The following is a 21,822-nucleotide window of genomic DNA, read 5'->3' as shown; positions in this document are numbered from 1 at the left end:
AAATAAACTCAGATTAGTTTAATAGTTAACGCATGTCCCTTCAATTATTTATGCTGAGCTAGTAAGGATATCCTGCCTCTGGAGTTATCGACGAGCGAAGTAATCCTCTCGGTAGTTATAGTCCCCCGAACCCTCAATCTCTACCTTGCGGGTGTATGTTGAGAGATCCCCACACCAGGGATCACAAGGGAACCTACGGCCGTCGTGGTCAAACATAATTGCACTCCCTTTATGTCACGATAACTGAGTTTTGTCAGTTTTTCTCATTGTCGTTAAAAACTGTATGGCGACTCACAGGAAATCCAATTACACTTGATTGAATAAAAAGAATCGTCACACCCACGAGGGACGAGGTCACGCATTAGCCTCGTGCTTTTTCGACCCCCTCACAGAAGAGTCTTTAAAGAATAAACATCTCTTAGAAGACTTTACAAGTGCTTCAAGGAGAACGGAATATTCAAAGGACTTTCAAGTGGCTAGTGATATTCTATTGTTTGATGTTCTATACCCAAGTAGGCATAGAGTTCAAGTCACTGAAACTATGAGATTCTTCTATTAGATAGTGAAGAAACATGGAGTTCAGGTCACTGAAGCTATGAGATTCTTCTATTAGATAGTGAAGAAACCTACAACTTGCAGTCAAACTATTATCATGTAGATTAATGAGTTTGTGACCTGTAAGAAAGCTATGAAGAAACCCAGATTTCCTAAAATGGTTAGAGGCCATATATATACTCAAATGTTTTAGATGGGTAAAGGCCATAAAACATAACCAATGTTTTGATGACAAAATTGAAAATTTGTTAATTTGCAAGAATAGGTTAACACTTATTGGTTGCAAATTGGTTTTAAGGATAAAAACCATCAAACATGGAATTGTGTTCACACACAAAGCTAGATTAGTTGCTAAAAGGTTACAAGCAAATTCATGGCGTGGATTGTGTTGAAACCTCATGCATAATCGTAATGCTCAAGTCTATAAATAAGGCAATGATTGCATATTGGTACACATGATAATTGGATGACAAAACGTATTCCTCAATCAAATGTTGGAATAAACTATGTACATGGTATGTCATAGGATTTATGGATCCAAATAAATGCTTGAAAAGGAAAGCTAACTTATGTAATCTAAGTACATATTTAAGCAAGCAATAGGGAATTGGAACTACATTTTAGTGAAACTAATAAGTGTCTTAGTTTCATAAAATGTACATGATTCTTATGGATATATAAGAAGCTTAGTGGGAGCACGTAAAAGCTTAACTGGTCCTATGTGTATCACACACATATCTCTCTATTGTGAAATAACATTCAAATGCTAATGACTTAGATTTGAAATTAATCATCAATGATGGACCAAGGCGAAACTTAGTACATACTGGGTATTAAGATCTATTTATAAAGATCTTAGAATATTGTTTTGGATTAAGTAATGGCATTTACTAAATCAAACACGAAAGACTCCTTAGGAGATATTCGACCCATGTGAATAAATCTAAGTAATAGATGTTTGAACTATGTATAAGCATTTACTAAGTTAAACATCAAAGAGTCAAAATGAGATTCTTAAACCTATATTATATGTCAAAAATTTAACTGGATTTAGTATCTACTGAAACTAGATAAGCTAAAGTTACATGAATAGAATTCAGTTGAGAATTATTCTGCAAAAGAATTTATCATGTATGATATAATATGAGGATCGCCAAAAATGTATCGTATGACTTTAGGCATGATGAACATATGCCAATCTCTATTGATCTAAGTAAAGATCAAGTAGATTGAGATTAAGAAAAACTTATGGTACTTGAAAAGGTACATAGGAATAGTTCTTGATTCAAGGAAATAAAGATATGCTAAATATTGATGCTACACGCATAAACACTGGCAAAGGATCAAGTAAGATCCCTTTGGAGTTAACAATTGGCAAGGACGAGCTACAAGGCATCGTGTTTTGAAATGGCAACATGGATTAAAGACCATGAGTTGTTGCGTGGGAAATTAAAATATTAATTTCTATGTTCTAAGATACAGATGGAAAGTCATCCATGTATCTATGAACTGCTTGGATAAGTAGATCCAAACAAAGCATCACTAGTAACCTAAACAGTTGAAGTAGAAGTAATTATTGCCTAAGAAACAATGAAACAGAGTTGTTTATGTTAGAGAGTTCTTCCCTGAACTTGGGTAGATCACATGTCTGTTGACTTAATGGTTCTTCATTGCAAAATGCGTAGAACCACTATTGAAGTAAGAAAGACTAGATCACATAATAAACAAACTCAAAAGATCTTATCATCCTATCTCGAAAGACATGCGATGAAAAGGATATTAAGATTGGCAAAGCATGATAACTAAACCTATGCAACAAGTGAGATACAACACTTATATTGTGGCACTGGAAATCAAGCATAGTTTTGAAATCCTTTAGTTGTTTTAAAGATGGGTTAGAGGCCCATGGTCGTAAAACATTGGGGTTGAACATTTATCATATATGAAATGTATTTTTCATATTCCATTTAATCTAGGTTTAGTATTAAATGACGAGTCCTTTCAATTTGACGATATATTCAAGATAGACTGTCAGGACCAGTCATGTGACTAAGAAATGTGTATCAAGTGAACTTGAATGTCAAAGGTTGAAAAAAGGTCCCTGGTCGGAGTTTTCTATAAAGGTGGACGCATAGAAAAAACTAGACGACTAGAATGCAAGATGACTAGTAGTTCTCTTTCTTGAACTATGTGGACATGGCAATGTCACAATCATTTGCATAGATACTTACTTTGTGAAAACTAGTATTGGACAGACCTATGAAACTTTACTGTAAGAGATGAAAATCCGTCATAAGTAAATTTCATTAAAATTATTAGACACTAATCCTCAATACCTGAGTGATTTGAGATTACTTGTTTGAGAACTGATTACTTTGACGTTGCCAACCGTCGCACCGTAAAAGTAGGCTATAACGGCAACGCTCGGGTAATCACCTATCAAACGAAGTCTAACCTCAAGATCGCAAGATTGGGATTGTCCTCCCATAAATCGAGATGAGATGCTGAAAGTTGTACAAGGACACTCGGAGAGCTATTAACTGTAAAATGCATGGCCGTGCTCAGATGAATCATAGGCTATGATTATCTGTTTATTTGATCAGTTGAACTCTGAAACCGAGAAATACCTCTGGACATAATAAGGATGGCAATTCTTACCTTATGTTCATGAGCAAGCATCAACCGACAAAGGAATTATGCAAGTTAATAATTCAGTGAGATCAAGTGAGCTGAATGCCTAGTTAGAGGCCGCTTCAGTTCAAGTGGAATTAATAATATTAATCCACATCTTACTCTTGACTGAACCCGTAGGGTCACACAAATAGTACGTGAACGGATCAAGTATTTAAGTGAATTAAATACTCCATTTATGGATATTCGGAATCGACGGATCTCGGTTCCAATGGGAGCTGAAATCGTCAAAAGGCAAATTATGAATACTCCAGAAACGATGATATTGCCGGAAACGGAAATATGGATCGTATCAGAAATATAAATATTATCCAAGTCGTAGAAGTTGTCGGAAACGGAAACATGGTACGTATCGGAAAATACTATCGAAAATGGAAATATTGCCGGAATCGGAAATATTGCCGGAAACGGAAATATTACCGGAATCGAAAATATTATCGGAATCGAAAATAAATTCCGGAAACGGAAATATTAAATATTTGTTCGAGCCATTACTTTTAAAAAGGACAGATTATGGTGCAAGTGGGTCACGGAAATTAATTCCGGAATCGGAAATATTAAATATTGTTCGAATTGAAAATGAATTCCGGAATCGGAAAACGAATCGGAACCGCAACGTACAAAATAAGCATCGGCCGAGCTTGCTAGACGCAAGGGCCCAGCACGAAGCCAAACCCGCGCCTAGCAAAGCCCGCGCAACAGCGAGCAGCAGCAGCCAGCCCGCGCCGAGCAAGGCAGGCCCAGCCAAGCACCAAGGCAAGGCCAGGCCCAGCCAAGGCAAGGCAGCAGGCTGGCAGCGCCCTTGCATGGGCCGCGTGCCAGCGCTGCTGGGCCGCGCGCGCACAACGCCCCTCGTGGGTTGCTCGTGTGTGCTGTTGTGTTCGTGCATACCTCGAATCCTTAGACGCTTAGGATTTGTCCGGTTAGATTGTTTTCCTAAATCCACTAGAGTTAGTCGTTTAATTAAACACTAAAATACAAATGATTAATTTAAGTAGAATTCTAATTGAATTAGTAAATCCTAGTGGATATCTAAGTCCAATAATTCCTCCCTATAAATAGGTGATACATAATCACAATTTATATAACATATTCATAAGTATTCATATAGTTTTAAGATTAAACTAAGCTTAATAATTTGCCAAATAATTAAGTTCTAATAGCATAAAACCTTAGACTATATTCTAGTTAATTGAATCGAAGGCGGATCTGAATGTGATGTGGACTATCTACGGAGGGACGACACTTGGAGTCCTAAACTTGTTCTTGTTCGGTTCCGGAGCAACTAGGGAAGGCACGCGTCACATGTATGTATCCTAAATTATGCTAATTGACTATGTGGAAATTAATTTGGATTCCTGGCTTTATGGTTTTTCCGCATGAAATATATGTTTTATATTTGTCATAACCTAACAAACCATAGCCTCTGTAATGTGATTCATTGCTAAGGATTGGAACCAAGTTGCCACTCCTAAATTTTTTCTGCATGATGAGGGGTATTTTATTGTTAAGTTTGCTTCTATGGAGGATAGAAATGAAGTTCTGTACCCTGGGCCATAATTCTTCTATGGGAAACCAGCTATTATTAAACCATGGTCTGCTCACTTCAATTTTCATGCTGAGGTGTTGAAGGTGATTCCTCTTTGGGTTAGGTATCCTAACTTACCTCTTAATTGTTGGGGGAAGGATTCTCTCAGCAAAATGAGTAGTGTTATTGGGGCGCCTCTACTTATTTGTAGATGAGTGTACTACTCAAAAACTTAGGGTATCTTTTGCTAGGGTGCTTATTGAGGTGGATGTTACTAGGTCTCTTCCTAACAACATTACTAGGGTAGATGCTTCAGGGGGAGAATTTGCGCAGAATGTCACTTATGACTGGAGATCGGCCTATTGTAAACAATGCTGCATGGTTGGATATAACTGTGGGGGTGAACCTAAGGGTATTCCTAGACTATAGATACAGGAAAGAAGGTGACAAAAAATATGGGTTCCAAACCAACAACAGCAGCAGGTAGTTCAGCCAACTCAGATAGTACCATTTTCCATTCAGGAGCAAGCAATTACTCATACTACACCAGTTGGTACCTTTGCAGCGGTTCATTCTAATGATGATGCATGCTGGAAGGTGGATTCTAGAAGAACCAAGTATAGAGAGGACATGGTACCTACTTCAGAGACTCATGTTCAAAATGCTTTTAGAGTTCTTTATATGAACCAACATACTGTTATTCAGGATTCAGATGATGGGGAGAGTGGCGAGGAGCCACCTGGTACTGCATCTTTCTTCCCATGATGATTGTTTTTTCCTGGAATATTAGGGTCTGAATGATCCCATCAAAACAAGGAAATTAAAAACTTTTTTGTATGAGAATAATGATGATGTGATTGTTGTTTTAGAGACTAGATTTAAGAATAAGAATGCTGATAGGATAAAGCAGAAGTTGGGTAGCTGTTGGAGTTGGGTTTGCAACTCTAATTGTAATCCTAAAGGAGAATTTGAGTGGGGTGGAAGGTGATGAATGTCACTGTGAAGGTCCTAATTGTTCATGAGCAGTTTATTCATGGGAAAGTCTTAGATAATAAAGGGAAATTTGTTAGTTTCTTAACTTCAGTGTGGCTTGCATACTGTTGAAACTAGGAAACCATCATGGGATTCCCTTATAGGGCTTGTTACTTCAGTTAGTCATGCTCCTTGGTTACTTATAGGGGGTTTTAATGATGTCTTGTCTTGTCAAGATAGGGTGAATGGGGTTGGTATTAGCAGGTATGAAACTCATGATTTTGCAGACTTTTTGTTCCATACTTGTGTAGGGGAATTAAGAAGTACCTCAAGAAGTATCAAGGGGTTAGGTGATTCTAGAGTGGCTAGTAGGATTGATAGAGCTTTGGGGAATAGTTGATGGACGATGCAGTTGTTAGGTTATGAATAATACAACAATATAATTCATGCGGAAAAACCATAAAGTCAGAATCCAAATTAATTGCCACATAGTCAATTAGCATAATTTAGGTGACATACAATGTGATGCGTGCCTTCCCTAGCTGCTCCCTAACCAAACAAGAACAAGTCTTTAGATCCCCAAATGTTGCCCCTCCGTAGAAAGTCCACAACACGCTCATATCCGCCTTAGGTTTAACAAACTAGGATTTTAATTAAGGTTTTATGTATTCGGTTAGGCCTGTATTATGTTCTCCCTTGAACACAACGGGAATAAAGAATATGATTTCAATTCAATTGATGTGTATAATTATGAGGGCCTAGCCTCATATTTATAGTGTAGGAAATAAGGAATTTGGGTCTTACTAGAAATAGAATTACCAACCCTAATAGGATTGAAATTCTTTTTGAATTAGAATTGCAACATCAATTAAACTCTCAATTATTTGAATTCTAGTAAGACTAGGGATACTTAATCCAAGGTTACTTGGGAATTAAGAAATCGGATATTTCTTGGAGCCCAAGACGAAACAACCCAACGCAGCCAGAACGGGCCATGTTGGTGTGCATGCTGCCTCAACCCAGTGCCCTGTGGCCCTCGCCTCGGCAGGCCTGCAGTCGTGCTTGTTGGTTGGGCGAGCCCATGAGCTGCTGCCTTGCTCGCAGCTTAGCACGGCCCATGGCTGCTGCCTTGCTCGTAGCTTGGCGCGGCCCATGAGCTTCTGCCTTGCTTGTAGCTTGGCCAGCCCATGGCGCTGCTGCCTTGCTCGTAGGGCGCGGCCCATGGTGCTGCCTTGCTTGTCGAGCGATGGGCTGGCTAGCTTGCCGGCTTGTCGCTCGTCGAGCTTCCGGTTCGTTTTCCGATTTCATAATTCATTTCTGTTTCGAACAAATAATTACATTTCCTTTAATATTTCCGATTCTTTCCTTAAATATTTCCGATTCCGGAAATAATTTCCTTTCCAACAATATTTCCGATTCCGGTAATATTTCCGTTTCTGGCAATATTTCCGATTCCGGCAATATTTCTTTTCCGATAATATTTTCCGATACGAACCATGTTTCCGTTTCCGGCAACATCCACGACTTGGATAATATTTATATTTCCGTCATGAACCATATTTCCGTTTCCATCGATTTCATCATTTCCGGAGTATTCTTTATTTTTCCTTTTGACGATTTCAACTCCCACTGGAACTGAGATCCGTCGTTTCTGAATGTTCATAAATGGAGTACTTAATGAATAATATACTTACTTAAATACTTGATCCGTTCACGTACTATTTGTGTGACCCTACGGGTTCAGTCAAGAGTAAGTTGTAGATTAATATCATTAATTCCACTTGAATTGTAGCGGCCTCTAGCTAGGCATTCAGTTCACTTGATCGCACTGAATTTATTAAGTTGTTAATTAATACTGAACCGCATTTATTAGACTTATCATTAAATGCATACTTGGACCAAGGGCATTATTTCCTTAAGTCTCCCACTTGTCCTTAAGGACAAGTGTGCATTTCCTAATTCCTTTGTCGCTTGATGCCTGCTCATGAACATAAGGTAAGAGTAGTCATCCTTATTATGTCCAGAAGTGTTTCTCGGTTTTAGAATTCAACTGATCAAATAAACAGATAATCATAGCCTATGATTCATCTTAGCACGACCATGTATTTTTCAGTTTCTAGCTCTCCGAGTGGCCTTGTATAACTTTTGGCATCTCATCCCGATTTATGGGAGGAAAATCCCAACCTTGTGATCTTGAGGTTAGACTTCGTTTGATAGGTGATTACCTGAGCGTTGCCGTTATAGTCTCCTTTAACGGTGAGACGCTTGACAACGTCAAAGTAACCAGTTTTCAAACAAGTAATCTCAAATCACTGGTAATGAGGATTAGTGTCTAATAATGTAATGAAATTTACTTATGACAGATTTTCCTCTCTTACAGTAAAGTTTCATAGGTCTTTCCGATACTAATATTTTCAAGTAAGTATCTAGGCAAATGATTGCGACATTGCCATGTCCACATAGTTCAAGAAACAAAACTACTAGTCATCTTGCATTCTAGTCATCTAGCGTTCTCTATGCGTCCACCTTTATAGAAAACTTTCGACCAGGGACCATTTTCAACTTTTGACATTCAAGTTCACTTGATAGACATATCTTAATCATAAGAATGGTCCTGACAGTCTATCTTGAATATATCGTCAAATTGAAAGGACTCGTCATTTAATAAACCACAAAATTAAATGGAAAAATGAATCTATTCATTTATATAAATGGTTAACCTAAAAGTTTTACAAAGTATTAAACTATAAAACTTTAAAACATTTATTAAGGACATCAAAGCCATTCTCCAACATGCTTGATTCCCATAGCTGTAGTGTGCGAGTTGTGCTTCGCTTGCGGCAGAGGTTTAGTTAATGTGATATTCCAGTAGGAACACACACAAGAGGGGGGGAGGGGGGTGAATTGTATTTCGAAATTTAAGAGAGTTTCTTGTGGAACTTAGAAATATTAAAGGACCCGAGTATTAAGAAATTGAAAAACAATGATTTAGAAAACTTCTTGACACTAATCAAGACGAGAATTCCTTTATATTATGGTAATACCTCGATTACAATAACTCTCTGACTCGAGTTCCTCTTAAACTCGAGTTCCTCACAGTACCCTACTCTGATTACAACTCACTTTTCTTCTCTTTCTCTCAGACTTACACTCTAAGTCTTTACAGGATAACTCTATCCTTTCTAATCTGAAATACAGTTTTGTTTTCAAGCACTAATGATCAAGACCAGAAAACACAAAGATACTAATCAAGCAAGTCAAGATAAGATGGAACAAATACCCAAGTTTAAAAATTATACAGACCATAAGAAAGACAAAAAAATGTTCTATGGAAAAATAAATATAAACATAGGAGAGGTTGATTAGGCTTGGGATGGGGAACCAGAACCAGCTATTTCTTCGACCACTATCTCCTCGAAGGATTCTAGATTGTTGATTTTGGTGAGAATGGTGGCACGAGTGGCATTGGCGTGATCTGAGTAGTGTTGGAGATTGGTTTGAAGGGTCTTGACACTGTCAATCAAGGCACCAATGTGAGCTTGCATTGTACTGATCTTGTGGTCTGTTTCTTCCTGCAGTTCCACCAGACGAGCAACTATTGCCTTGAGCTCTAATATCTGATCATCTTTTGTGTTCCAGGCACCCCCATGATCTTGAACATGTTCCTGTGTAGATGGAACACGACGAGATTTGGATTTCTTGGAAGATTTAGATGTCCTGGTTCTTGGCACAGCAGCTTCAGGCAGTTCCTCCTGCTTGATGGGAACAACATCTTCTTCTATGGGCATCTCCTTGACCTCCCCTTCCTCATTGATTTCCATAAAGATTGGGCCTCTCTTTTTGTTTTCTTGCATAGCCACCCTGATGCTTTTCCTTTTCCCTTGGGATCCTACACTCTTTCTTTTCCCTTTAGGAACTCGAGACAAAGTCACTTCCAAGTGATCGAGTTCCTCCTCCTCTTCTTCTTTAACTTCGATGCCCTCTTGATCTTCTTCATCCTTTTTCTCTTCTTTGCCTGCCCTAATGACTTTGCCCTGAACCACCTTAAGATTTAACAGATTGAGCATTTCAAGTTGTAGGATTTGGGTCGATTTTAGAGGGATGACATAGTAGGGACTAAGGTCAACAGAGAAGCTTTTGAAGATTTCCGTGAGAAGGGAAGAGTATGGAATTTTGTATTTGGGGATACATGTGGGGAGATGTTTGATCATGATTGCTAGAAAGTTTATGGGAATTTTTCTTTCGAGGCAATACATGAGGCATGCATCAAAAAGACTGGCTATGTTCCTTTTCTGGGTTCGAGGAACTACTCCTCTCCACACAATGTTGAATAATAATTTTTGAAGGGGAGAGAAACAGTTGTGTTTTGTGGAGGTGGAAACTTTAGAATCTCCTCCGATGGAACCAACAATGTCATTCTCATCTACATTGTCAATTGTCACTGTAATTTGACCTTTCAACCACATATCAAAACCCCTATTGGGTGTACCAAACAGCTGTTCCAGATAAGAGGCATCAAATTCGATGAGAGTTCCATTCACTTTACTTGAACATACATTATTAACACAAGTAAAGTTTTTGCAAAATTCTTTCATAGCTTCAGGAATTAAAGGAGATTTGGCATAGTTACTCAATAGGCTTACCCATTTTTAGTGTTCGAGGATCTCCATCAACTCATTGAACATCGTAGCTTCACACCATGTTGAGTTGATTGCAAACCCTTCGACCAGATTGTTCTCCTTTACAGAGAGTTTCTTGGAGCTCTTTCCTTACCCCTGAGTTTGAGCACTCTCATGTAGTTCCCCAGTTTCCTCAATTTGATCACCAGAAGTTTCTACCCGACGCTTTTTAGATTTTCTTGTGGAGGATCTAGGGTTTGAAGTTGGGGATTTCATTTCAATGTCAGTGTCGATTGGTTCCCCCTGAGTAATTGCGAGTATGGGGTTGTGAGATCGAAGGGGAATTGGTGATTGCATGGGTGAGGTATCCATGGGAACTGGAGAAGATGAATTTCTTTTTTCGTTTGAGAGAAGTCAGATCGGTGTTGTTGCTGGTGAGAACCATGGTGAGGAGTTTTTATAGGTGGGAGGAGAGGTGGTGTCAGTGGAGAAAGCGTGTGAGAGTGGAAGAAAGAGGTTGTGTGGGATGAATGCGGGGTGTGAAGAGTTTCTCCTATTTATTGCCAATGGAACCGTTCCAAATATTCTTTGAATGTGGGTATTTGATTTTGAATTTTAAAAGTTTGCTAAAACCAAAATTTAAAAAAAATATAAAAGAGAAAATAAAACTTGTTTGACGTGGTTTTGACTTGCCTAATTTTGCATCTTAGAATTAACTAGTTTGAAAGGAACTGCTTACCTAGCACATTTGTAATGTGAGTCTGTTTGCCACGATGGTAAGCTTCAACTATGTTTGCACACAAGATTTTGTGTTTGTAATAGTCTATACGTACCATAGTTTTTGTCTTTATCTTGGAGGAACTTCAATTTGCAATTACCTTAGCTTGATCATTCCAAGTTCCATCCTCATTTTCTCATGCTTCTCCCTGTTTAAAGGCTTATTCAAAATTTCAGCAATTTGGTGATCAGTTTGGCAAAAATCTAACTTAATTAATCCTTTCTCAACATTATCTGTAAGAAACTGGTGTCTAATGTGGATGTGTTTGACCCGGGAATGATGAACCGGATCTTTTGAAATACAAATAGCACTTGTGTTATCACAATAGATAGGAACACAATCATAGATAATACCAAAGTCTCTTAACTGTTGTTTTATCCATAGTATTTGTGAGCAACAAGCTGCAGCAGCTACGTACTCAGCTTCAGCTGTGGATAGAGCAACAGTGTTCTGTTTCTTGGAACCCCAAGAAACCATGCATTGACCTAGGAACTGTACCATACCTGATGTGCTTTTTCTATTTACTAAGTCACCTGCATAATCATCATCAGCATATCCTTTTAATTCAAATGATCCACTTCTTGGATAGAATAGGCATAGGTCATCAGTTCCTTTGAGATATCTTAGTATCCTTTTTACAGCAGTTAAGTGGGACTCCTTTGGATTTTATTGAAACCTTGCACATAATCCTACACTAAAAGAAATGTCAGGTCTACTAGCTGTTAAGTATAATAGTGATCCAATCATACCTCTATACTTTGTTTTATTTACACTTTTCCATTTGGATCAGTGTCTAATCTGGTAGCTGTTCCCATGGGGGTATGATTCACTTTGGCTGATTCTAGCTCACATTTCTTTAGGAGTTCCTTCACATACTTTTGTTGGTGTATCATGATTCCTTCCTTAGTTTGTTTGATTTGAAAACCAAGGAAAAAGTTGAGTTCCCCCATCATGCTCATTTCGAATTCACTGCTCATTAAGTTTGCAAAACCCTTGCACAAGTTCTCATTAGTTGCTCCAAACAATATATCATCAACATAGATTTGAACTACTAACAGGTCAGTTCCTCTAGATTTTAGAAATAAGGTTTTATCTATTCTACCTCTTTTGAAATCATTTTGTAGAAGGAACTTTGATAATCTCTCATACCAAGACCTAGGGGCTTGTTTTAATCCATAGAGAGCCTTATCTAGTTTGTAAATATGATTTGGAAATTCGGGATTTTCAAAGCCAGGAGGTTGTTCCACATAGACATCCTCTTCTAAGAAACCATTTAAGAAAGCACTGCACATTTAACATCCATTTGATAAAGTTTAAAACCCATAAAGGCAGCAAAAGCAATTAAAAATCTAATGGCTTCTAATCTAGCAACACGTGCAAAAGTTTCTTCGAAGTCAATATCTTCCTGTTGGTTGTAGCCTTTGACCACTAACCTTGCCTTGTTCCTTATGATTGTAGCATGCTCATCTTTCTTGTTCCGTAACAACCACTTCAGTCCTATTACTTTCTGGTGTTTTGGTTTGGGTTCCAAGTGACATACTTTGTTTCTTTTGAATTCCTTTAATTCTTCTTGCATGGCTATAATCCAGTCAGCATCTTCCAGAGCCTCAATGTGATTTCTTGGCTCAAATATGGAGAGGAACGCGTGAAATGCACAGAAGTTCCTCAGCTGTGACCTTGTCTGACTTCCTTTTCTAATATCACTCAAAATGAGTTCCATTGGATGGGATTTGTGATGTTTCCAAGGTCTGGGTTGAAACTGAGCTGATGGTGTTGTGGCATTTTCCTCAGTTCCTTCCGTGACTTGAGTTCCTTTTAGATCAGTGTGGAGTTCCTCAGGTTCTAGAGTGGTTTCTGGATTTTCTTGGATTTCTTCGTTTTCCTCTTGTACAGGAACTTCTTGATTTTGTTGAGTAGTTCCTCTGGCTGTTTGTTTATTTTGTTGGAACTCTTCATCATTGTCTACAGCACGATACAACCGAATTTCAAAGTGTTCATGTTCCTGTACTACATTATTTTTGTTAGATTCATCAAATATTATATGTACACTTTCCTCAACGCACATTGACCTTTTGTTATAGACTCTGTAAGCTTTGCTGTTTAAAGCATATCCTAGGAACACTGCCTTATCGCTTCTTTCATCAAACTTCCCCAAGTTCCTTTTTCCATTGTTGTGAACAAAACATTTACTACCAAAAGCTCTAAAGTAAGAGATGTTGGGTTTTATACCTTTTAACAGTTCATAGGGAGTTTTGTTTAGGATTGCTCGAATCATAACTCTATTAACAATATAACAAGCTGTATTAACTGCTTCAGCCCAGAAGTTCCTGGGCAAGGAACTGGCTATTAACATGGTTCTTGCCATGTCCTCTAAGGTTATGTTTTTTCTCTCAACTACTACATTTTGTTGTGGAGTTCTGGGAGCTGAGAAATTGTGATCTATACCTTGTTCCTCGCAGTATTCATCGAATTTGTAGTTTTCAAACTCTGTTCCATGATCAGATCTTATGTGAATCAATTGATGACCTGTTGTTTTCTGAATTTTCTTTGAAAATGTAACAAATTCATCAAATGTTTCATCTTTGCTTGTTAGAAAAAAGACCCAAGTAAAGCGAGAATAATCATCAACAATAACTAAAACATATCTTTTTCCACTTCTACTTTGAATTCGCATTGGTCCACACCAGTCCATGTGGATGAGTTCCAATGGCTTTGTTGTGCTTACCAATTTCTTAGGCTTAAAGGAACTTCGGACATGCTTGCCTTTTGCATATGCATCACAAAATTTATTATTCAGGAACTTGATTGAGGGGAGTCCTCGAACCCGTTCCTTTGATTTTAGTTTGTCGAGCAGTGAGAAACTAGCATGTCCAAACCTCATATGCCATAGTAGTGGATCTTCTTCAATGGCACTAAGACAAGTTAAGTTGTTCCTTGGAACCGTATTGAGATCCACAGAATATGTGTTCCCTTTGCGAGTTCCTTCCAAAATAACCTTCCCAGTGTTATTGTTAATAATTTGACAATTTTCTGAAGTAAAACTTACAGAGTTCCCTTTGTCACAAAATTGAGAAATACTTAGTAGACTGTGCATCAAGCCCTCGACTAAAAATACATTTTCAATGGCATGGGAACTTGACCTTCCAACTTTTCCAATTCCAACAATTTCTCCTTTCATGTTGTCTCCAAAGGTCACAGTTCCTCCATTGTAGGCTTCTAGTGAGATAAATTTAGATTTGTCTCCTGTCATGTGTTTGGAACACCCGCTGTCGAGGTACCAGGAGCTGTTCCCTCTCACTAGAACCTGTAAAGAAATCAATGGTTAGTTACAGGAACTCGGGTTTCCTCAAGTTCATTTTCAACCACAATATCTGTCTTCTTAACCCGTTTTTTCTTAACATAATTCATGTTCTTTTGATCATGTTCCTTCATCTTGGAATATTCAGTACTTACATGATTTCCACTTCCACATGAGAAACAGACTTTTACACTAGGGAGTTCCACATATCGTTTCTTATGACCATTTTTGTGGCTAAAACCTAAACCTTCTGTTCTCTTGGATTGAGCATTCTCAATCCACTTGGGAGGAGCCTTAGGTGGTTGTTTCTGGGCCCTGGCCATGGCTAGTTCCCTTTCCAGTTCCCTTTCTATTCCTTTGTGGTGATCAGGTGTAATCCCCCGTAAATTTATAAATTATATTAATATATTTTAACGTATAGTTATTTATATTTTAAATAGAATTTACGAATTTTAGTAATAAATATATAATTAACGTTTATTTATTTTATTTGATTACATTTTAAGTATTTTAACGGTTTATGAAATCAAAAATAATTTTAGAATTTTTATGTTGAAAAGAATTGAATTACGAAACACGTTCGATCGAATTTGGAAAACAATTCTAACCGTTTTGGATTCAAACAAACTAAATCCTAATTCTAGCCCAATTGGGTGAAGCCCAAAATAGCAAACCCAAAACTCCTCCCTTCTCTACTTCTATTCCACGTGAAAGCAAAACCCAAAACCCCTCCTCAAGTTCACGTAAAAGAACAGAAACCCTTTCCTTCATCCATTCACGTCGTCCTTACTTCTGCCAGCCGCCACCACCGCCGGACCTCCTCCCGCCGGTAACTTTCCTTCGACCCCTTTCTTCTTCGTTCTCTTTTTCTTTCTTTCCTTCCTTCTTTTTCTCCCGTTGCGTCGTTCCTTACCGTTTTCTACCCCTCCCCTTTGTTCACTTCTGATTTGCGCAGCAACCACCACTCGTCGCCGAGCATCCTAGCGCAGCCGCTGCACAACCTCGACCACCGCCACCTTGCAAGGTAGTTCTTTTCTCTCTATTTTCTTTCCACTTCGTTTTTTTTCTTTTCTCTCTTACTTTCGTGGCAGACTTTGCTCATCCGCACAGCCACCACCTCCGCGACCACCACTGTCGCGTAATCGGCGACCACCGTAGCCCTCGCCGCCGCTTTTCCCCTCCGGCCAACGTCTCTCTCCCTCACTTTTGGTTGTTTCTTGAACCCTAAGCTAAATTATTGTTTTTAATTACGTTTTAATAATTTAATTTATGTTTATTGAATTAAATTTATGATTTTTATGATTAAGCTATGAATTTTCAGATTATATATTTGAATTAATTAATAATTAAATTTTCAGATTATGTAATTGTATTGAAATAAGGATTTTTAATTATTTAAAATATGAATTTTAAGTTTTAATGGAATTGAATCATGGTGGGATGATTGTGGATTATTAAAATTATTGTTGGGATGTTCTAAGCATGTTACTTTGGCCTTGACGAAGTTTTAAACGAATTTATATTGCTGGAAATTTAAAGTATAATGTTTGCGAAGAGTTTTCAACAAATTTCAATCACTAATTCAATAATTATGATTCTAGGGAAATCAAATGTTCACGTTTCAATGTTAGGGAATGTTCTAAATATGTTTAGGATGTATTTAGAATGCTTTGTTATTGTTGTGAGTGATTAGAAGTTGATTGGGAATATTTGTTGGTTGTTTTAGGAGGAGAATTCTATTTAGGCGACTTTTGAAAGTGTTAAAGTGGCCTATTAGTTTGTTTACACAAGGTACGTACATACCTATATGCTTGGAATGTGTGCTAATTGTTGAAACCATGTTGAATTTGTTGGTGAACTTGGTTGTGTTGGTATTGTTGTTGAACTTGGTTATGTTGATATTATTGACGAACTTGGTTGTGTTGAAATTACATTTTTAATACTATTGGACGGAAATATTGAACTTATATGGCATTATGAGAATTGTAACATGTTAGTATGGATGATTGATACAAACATGTTGGTTGGGAGCTAGATTATTCTATATATGTTGGTTGTTGTTCCCTTTTTAGCTTTTCACTACTTTATGAGGGTGGTGGACCTTGTTTAGTAAGTTGAAACTTTATACCCATATACAGGGGTTGATCATTGTTAAAGGAAAGGTTGGATAAATTGGAATGAGTCTTGATTGATGCCTTTGTGATCACTTACTTAATTCCAAGATAAAAATAGTTGTGAACAAATATGGATTGCATGCCTTATGTGATTGTTGAGTCATAACAGAGTCTCAATTTGTAAATCATGTAAAGTGAAACTGAGTAGCAATAGCTTTAGACCGTGCACGTCTAAAGTGACGGACAAACAGGAGTTGGGGTTCATGGTGGTAGCCCATGGCCTTTTCTGGGACCGGATTGATCACCGTGTTCTATTTTTTATTCAAATGTTCCTCGATATCGCAGGTCTCTGAGGTTACGGAGTCGCGCCCGTACCTCGTCTTCCTTAGTGAAGACTGCCGGACGGACAACTCGGTCCATTGTCTATTTCAACTAAAATAATATTATTGCTAAAAGTCTAGCCTAGTCTAGTCTGGTCAAGTATGGGCGTCAAACTATCATGTTTTGTCTGCCCTTGTTTGTGTTCATTAGTATCATGTTAGGGTTGTTCGTTTAATAGAATCATGTTAGGGTTGTTCGTTTAATAGAATCATGTTAGGACTATTATTGATTTAGTATGTAGTACTCAGCTTTGCTGATTACGTGCTTTTGCTTGTGCATGTTGATCATGGCTATGCCTTATTGATCTTGTGATGACCCAATCTTTGGTGAGCAGTCTCTAAGGATCAATAAGCATTGTTCATCTGCAGGTTTGAAGATGTTGCATCATTGGGATCGGGAATAGAGAGCTTGTATTTAGTTTTGATTTGCTAAGTTGACTTGGGTTTGTTTAATTGGACTTTAAACTTGTCATACTATTTATATTTCCTTATTTTCGTTTGTTGATTTTTGGGACTAAACCTGTAATCGATTATTTATAAACCTAAAGTTAGTTTTATGTTTTCCGCTGCAAAATTCTGAATAAGCCGTTACGTTTTCACACGGGCGATAATGCCTTGATAATTCTCTACGTTTTATATTAAAAGATTATTTTAGAAAAGAGAGAATTGTCGGTTTGTTACAAAGTGGTATCTAGAAGCTAAGGTTTTACTTTAATAAATTTTTAGGCCCCTAACTATCTAGTTATTTAAAATAAATTTCTTAAAAATCGAGCTTCTACGTATTATAGTGTTCAAAAATTGGTTCTTTTTTTTGGGGGGGCAGATTTCCTTTTATCTTGTTTGAAAGTATATAATATTTCTTATTTAAGTTCGAAATCAAATTATTTATTCGAATTAAAGTGACTTTCGAAATTTTTATTCTTTTTCTTATTATTTACTATTCAAAAAAAAATGAGTACAATTTTTTTAGAAGTTCAATTTTTTTTTTTTTTTTTTTAAAGTTGTTTCAAAAGTTAGAATTCGTTATTTAGGAAATATAAATCTTTTTCGAATTAAAAACTTTATTTTCGAATTTATTCGCTACACATTTCCTTAATTTATTTTACTTTATTTATTTCATATTTATATTTATATTATTATTTTATGTTATAATTTTCTTATATTATCGTCCTTTTACTCTGTTATTTAAATTATTCCAATGCTTTAGTTTATGAGAGATGGGTAATATAAGAAGGGCATATAGGATAGTCAATGCTAGCATAAGAAATTAATTGTTATGTACGTGCATGTGTTTATTGTTTAAATGTTGCAATTATATGTGCATAATAGAAATTGTTTGCTTCCACCAAACTTATTGTGTTATCGAATTTTGATTATGATTTATGTTGGTAATAATGTGGGACAAGTCGCCCAACGGTAGTTTAAATTTATTACGTAGCGCTTTTATTTTATTTTGGGACAAGTACGTTATTATGGTTTAGAAATTGTTATTAATATTCTTTTAGGAAATACAAGTTTCTTTTGAGGAATTAAAGTTAAATATTTAATTACCCAAGTGGTCAATGATTTAGTTTGGGCACGCGAAGAGGAATAATTTCTTTTATTATTATTATTATTATTATTATTTGTGATGATTGAAATTGATTTGTTTCCCTCGATCGGATGTCCTTTATGTGAATGTCGTTCGCGAATGATCGAGGAGAATTATTTTGCAATGATTGTTGCACCTTCGTAAATGATTTTATGTGAATATTGTTTATTGAGGCGATCTCTATGGTCAAATCAAATATTGCTTGATATAGAATGACATGTAAGTGATGTTTAGAACCTAAAATAGAATATATTAATTTCAGGTCGTGTTATAGAATGACCAACAATAATGACTTAGTTGTTGCTATTTGCCTCTTGGCGGAAAAGCTGATCCAAGAGAGAACTGAGCGTCCCGATTCTGCTGGGGACATGTTTAAGAGACTAACCAAAGTTAAGTCACCATACTTTAAGGGGGAAACCGATCTTACTTTTTAGAGAACTAGGTTAGAGAGTTTGAGAAATTGTTTGAGGCTGTGAACTGTCCTTAGAATATGAGAGTGGGTCAAGTTGTCATGTATTTGAAAAATGAAGCTGATTTAAGGTGGAGAGAGAATAGAGTTAGGCTTAGCACTGCTGAGAGATTCAATTAGGATTCAATTGTTACTGCCTTAAGGGAAAGTTTTACCCTACCTTTTATGAGAAAGCAAAAAGTTTAGGAATTCATAAACCTTAGTATGGGGAGCATGACCATTGCCGATTACTATAGCACATTTATAGCACTGTCGTGTGTTGTTCCTAAGTTTTGGTTGATGACACACACATATTGCAAACTTCCTGATTATGGTTGCTAAATGACTTTGAACAGGTAAATGCCCAAGTTTCTATTAGGATAGGAACTTGAATAAGCTGGTGAAGTTCCTGATGTACACTTGGAACAGTCACTGGAGTTCCAGAGCTGGAAGTTGTATCTGTTCCAGTTTGAAGTCACAAGAGGAGCAACACAGTTACATATCAAGAGTTCCGAATATCCACAAGAACTATTACAGACTCATAGCCAAGAGTTCCTGTGTTAGCAAGAGAGGAACTCATCAATGTTCCTTAGCTGGAACGTCTGAAGCTTCTGAGTTGCAAGTTACAGACAAAGGGAAGACATAAAAGTCTAGGTAGTCTACTGTACTTAGAATTTTATGTAAATATTAATTATGCTAATGGTATATAGAGTACTCAAGGAACTTGTGATTTAATTAGGCCATTTATTTTATTGGAAGCAATTTTTATGGAAAACATTTACATAAATAAAAATAAGTTTTACATATTTAATATAAAATAGATTTACGTTTTATTTTATTTAAGCAAAACTTATTTTCCTAAAAATTCTCCTAAGTTTTTGTAGATAAATAAAATCTGTTTTAAAGAAATATTTTAGGGTTTGATTGAGTCAAACCACTAACTGCTTTATGGCTGAACGTGGGAAGTGGTCTTCCCCTTGTTCCTCAAGTCAAGGGACGTGGAGACCAAAGTGCTGGCAGTTAGCAGTTGAGGTTTTGAAGGGAACTAACCCTAGGGATAAACACTATAAAAGGGAAATCGTTTTTGGTTTAAGGTACACAAACTTTCTAAGAGTTCTTGCTTTCCTAAAAACGCATTGTCAAAGATTTTTCTAAAAACAGTTTGTGTCCTAGTTAATCCTAAGTTCCTAAGTGACATATATACACAAAAGCATCATTAATATCTAGAGTTATCCAAACACGAATTGTATTTGGTATTAGTAAGGATAGAGTTATCTTGTTGAGACTTAGAGTTTAAGTCTGAGAGAGAGGAGTGAAAGAGCTGTAATCAGAGTAGATTACTGTGAGGAACACAAGTTTGAGAGGAACTTGTGTTGGAGAGATTATTGTAATCGAGGCATTACTATAATAAAAGAATTCTCTTCTTGATTAGTGTCAAGAAGTTTTCACAATTGTTGTTATTGTCTTCTCTATTCTCAGTTCCTTGATTGTTTCTTAAGTTCCGCAAGAAACTTAGTCAAAGTTCTAATTACAATTCACCCCCCCCCCTCTTGTGCGTGTTCCTACTGGAATAACAGTTGGTATCAGAGCCAGTACTCACTAAAACACAGGAAACCCTGTTTGAGTCAAGTTCCTGAAAGTATGAACTCACAAGAGAAACTGGAAGAAGGTTACTCGACACAAAGGCCACCTATGTTCAATGGCAAGTTCTACTCATACTGGAAGAATAGAATGGAGATATTCATCAAAGCTGAAAATTACCAAGTTTGGCGTGTAATTGAAGTTGGAGACTTCGAGGTAACAAAGACCAATGCTGAAAACGAGGTAGTTCCTAAACCAATGTCTGAATTCTCTAAAGAAGACTTTGATAAATATGAGATGAATGCCATGGCTGTCAAAATCTTGCATTGTGGGCTTGGACCTCATGAACACAACAGAGTCATGGGGTGCAAGAACGCAAAACAGATTTGGGAACTACTTCAAGTAACCCACGAAGGAACTAATGAAGTTAAGCGTTCCAAAATTGACCTTTTGATGTCTAAATATGAAAGATTTGAAATGCTTCCAAAAGAAACTATTCAAGAAATGTTCACTAGATTTACTAACATAACCAATGAATTAGTTTCTCTTGGTAGAATCATTCCCACAGATGAACAGGTAAGAAAAATACTAAGAAGCATGCCACAAGATGATCGTTGGAGAACAAAGGTCACTGCACTGTTTGAGACCAAGGACTTCACCAAGTTCAACATTGAACAACTTGCTGGTTCCTTGATGACACACGAATTGCATCTTGGAGCTGCTGTTCCTGAGAGCTCAAGAAGTCGAGGACTTGCTCTAAAGGCTGAGGAACTCGATGAATCTGAACCAGATGAAGAAGAGGCTGCCATGCTGGTCAGAAGAATGAGAAAGCTCTATAGGAACTTCAAACCAGGAAAGCAGAAAGGAAGGAACTTTGCCAAGAAAATCACTAGTTCCAAAACTGAGCAAGGTTGCTTCAAATGTGGAGAAACTGATCATCAAATTCGTGAATGCCCTCCGTGGGAGAACGACAAGACCAGAGGAAAAGGGAAGGAACAGGTCAAAGATCGCTTTAACAAGTCTACCTTCAACAGACCAAACTTCAAGAAGGCCATGATAGCTGCATGGGGCGAAGCAACAGACTCAGAAGACGATGAGGAACAACCAAATGAAGAAACTGCAAATCTCTGCCTTATGGCTAGAACAGAAGGAACTGATCAAGTTCCATCAGAAGAAGTAAGTTCCTCCACTCTTCAGTGTCTCTCAAAGTCAAAACTAATTGAACTGTTGCTAGAAACTCTAGATGATTACAAAAAGCTAAGTATAT

This window comes from Spinacia oleracea, chromosome 4 (genome assembly GCF_020520425.1).
Source record: "Spinacia oleracea cultivar Varoflay chromosome 4, BTI_SOV_V1, whole genome shotgun sequence".
Lineage (NCBI taxonomy): Eukaryota > Viridiplantae > Streptophyta > Magnoliopsida > Caryophyllales > Amaranthaceae > Spinacia > Spinacia oleracea.
Note: the sequence above shows the minus strand (reverse complement) of the source record.